The sequence below is a fragment of the Cyphomyrmex costatus genome, unplaced genomic scaffold (genome assembly GCF_001594065.2).
Source record: "Cyphomyrmex costatus isolate MS0001 unplaced genomic scaffold, Ccosl1.0 scaffold1947, whole genome shotgun sequence".
In the NCBI taxonomy this organism is placed as follows: domain Eukaryota; kingdom Metazoa; phylum Arthropoda; class Insecta; order Hymenoptera; family Formicidae; genus Cyphomyrmex; species Cyphomyrmex costatus.
The window spans coordinates 31,920-34,145 of record NW_017275984.1 but is presented as its reverse complement, the minus strand read 5'-3'; positions in this window follow the sequence as shown (position 1 = coordinate 34,145).

Below are 2,226 nucleotides of genomic sequence, written 5' to 3'. Positions count from 1 at the left end.
GAATTTGTAGATGACGTAAACACGCTTATTTCAGAAGTAGGAGAATGTAATGTATTTAATAGTAATCAGTCTGGATTTAATTTGGAGATGCATACTAGGCGCACTCTGTCATTTAAAGGGGAACTAAAAATCGAAACATTGGCGCAATCATTAAATTCGATGACCCATAGCTATACGATTCAACCTCTTATTTCTGCTGATGGTTGTTTATTATCTCCGTTGTTAATTGTATTGCAAGAAAAAGATGGTGTGTTCGGCCCGAGAATAAAAAACAATTTGTTCACTCCCGAAAATGTCCACGTACTTGCTTCTAAATCAGGCAAATTATCATCAAAGCTTGTCCAAAAATGGTTTACAAAAGTTTTCCTGCCATCAACTAACAATGAAAGTGTCCTGTTGTTAGATTCTTGGAGTGGACAGAATTCACAAATGCTTAATGCGTTATCAACTTCTGGAAAATCCGTTGTAATCAAGACTATTCCTGCTGGTACAACGGGCATGATTCAACCTTTAGACGTATTTTTCTTTCGCCCTTGGAAGAATTTTATTAGATATTTTTCAGATAATATAATTTTGAACAACTTTGATATAAATTTACATCATCGAAATAACGTCATTAAACTGCAGTCATTGATTCATAACCAGTTTTCTTCTCCTAGATTTCAAAATCTTATTAAATACTCTTGGTACAAAAGTGGGTATATAAAAGAAAAACCGTCTGAATTTGATAACCCCGTTGATTTCTGTTTGAAACAATGTGAAACATCTTGTGATTTCTGCAATTTGAGTGCAATAATAAAATGTGCTTGGTGCACAAAATCTTTGTGCCTAACACATTTTTTCAACGAATATCATATATGCAATTACAATACATTTAAAAAATGATTTAATCGTCTGCAAATTATGTATATAAAATAAATAATAAAAAATACGTGTCTCTTAATTACACTTTCTCTTCATGTTTTACTATATTTTGCTTCAATCGGATGAAACAGACCTTTTTCATAAAAAATTAGTCATTTTGGGGGTAGTTTACCCCCTAATTTTTATCCCCCCTCCAAGATGTATGGACCGATATTCTCCTTCTGTCGAAAGATACTTTCCTACCAGAAATCATTAAAATTGCTTCACTACCTTCAAAGATATCGTCATTTTTCCATTTTCACCCCAATTTCGGAGGGGCTGTTTCACCCCCTAAATATGTTTTTCCGCCGCTAAAAAAAAATACGTATCTCTTAGTTTTTCATGTTTTACAACATATCCAAATTTCATCAAAATCGGAGATTTACACTTCGGTAGGTTTACTTGTGAGACGCATCCCGGAGCGAGTCAGTTTGCCCGTGCGTCGATCAGTCTCTTAAACCTTCGTCGGTTTTATCCGGACGGTACAGTGTCGCGGTGGTTGTCTAACATTAACTACCAGAGTCGTCCATTGGATCACCTACTCACAAGGCCCAGCAAACATCCTCGAAGTTGAGCTGACCAACTCACGCCGATTATAACAGTGAGTCTGCATTTAATTTACACTGAATCGAGTAAAAATTTACAATAGAACTCGATCTTCATTTTAAGTGGAACATATCATCGCAGACGAGGCAACCCCTCATTGTTCCACGGGGACCGAACACCTGACCCGCCGCATTGCCCTCATACCCCCTCTCACTGTCGATGGCCAGGGAGCCAAAAAATCAATTCAGACTCAGCCGGAAATACCGCCACCCCTTGACTTTTCATACTCTCCTATATCGAGTTCACTATCCCTTCCCGACGATTTCCCTTCCTCACCTCTATCACAGTATATACAGTAGCGCAACTCTCCTGATTTTGGAAGCCTAAAATGGAGTGCGCATGCGCGAGTGAGGCGCGTAACCAATCAGGGCATTGTATTCTATCTCACTTCTTCTTTCTATTGTCGGCGTCTGTCAGCCCCATTGAAATGTCCATATAAGGCATTTAAAGGACCATTTAACGGAAAGTGGCGGGAACGCGACGAATTTTATGTGAGAAGTACTACGTGTTATAAAGTGATAAGTGATACGTGTTTAATTATAATAATTATTCAGTGTATTCAGGCGTATTTAAGAAAGTGTAAAAAAACAGAGAACGTAGACCGAATTAGCTTTACGGAGAATAGGTTATCTGTACAAAATAATCGTCATTTTAAATAAAAAAAGTTAAATTACAAAATTATGTGAGAGAGGGAGAGGGAGAGGGAGAGGGAGAGGG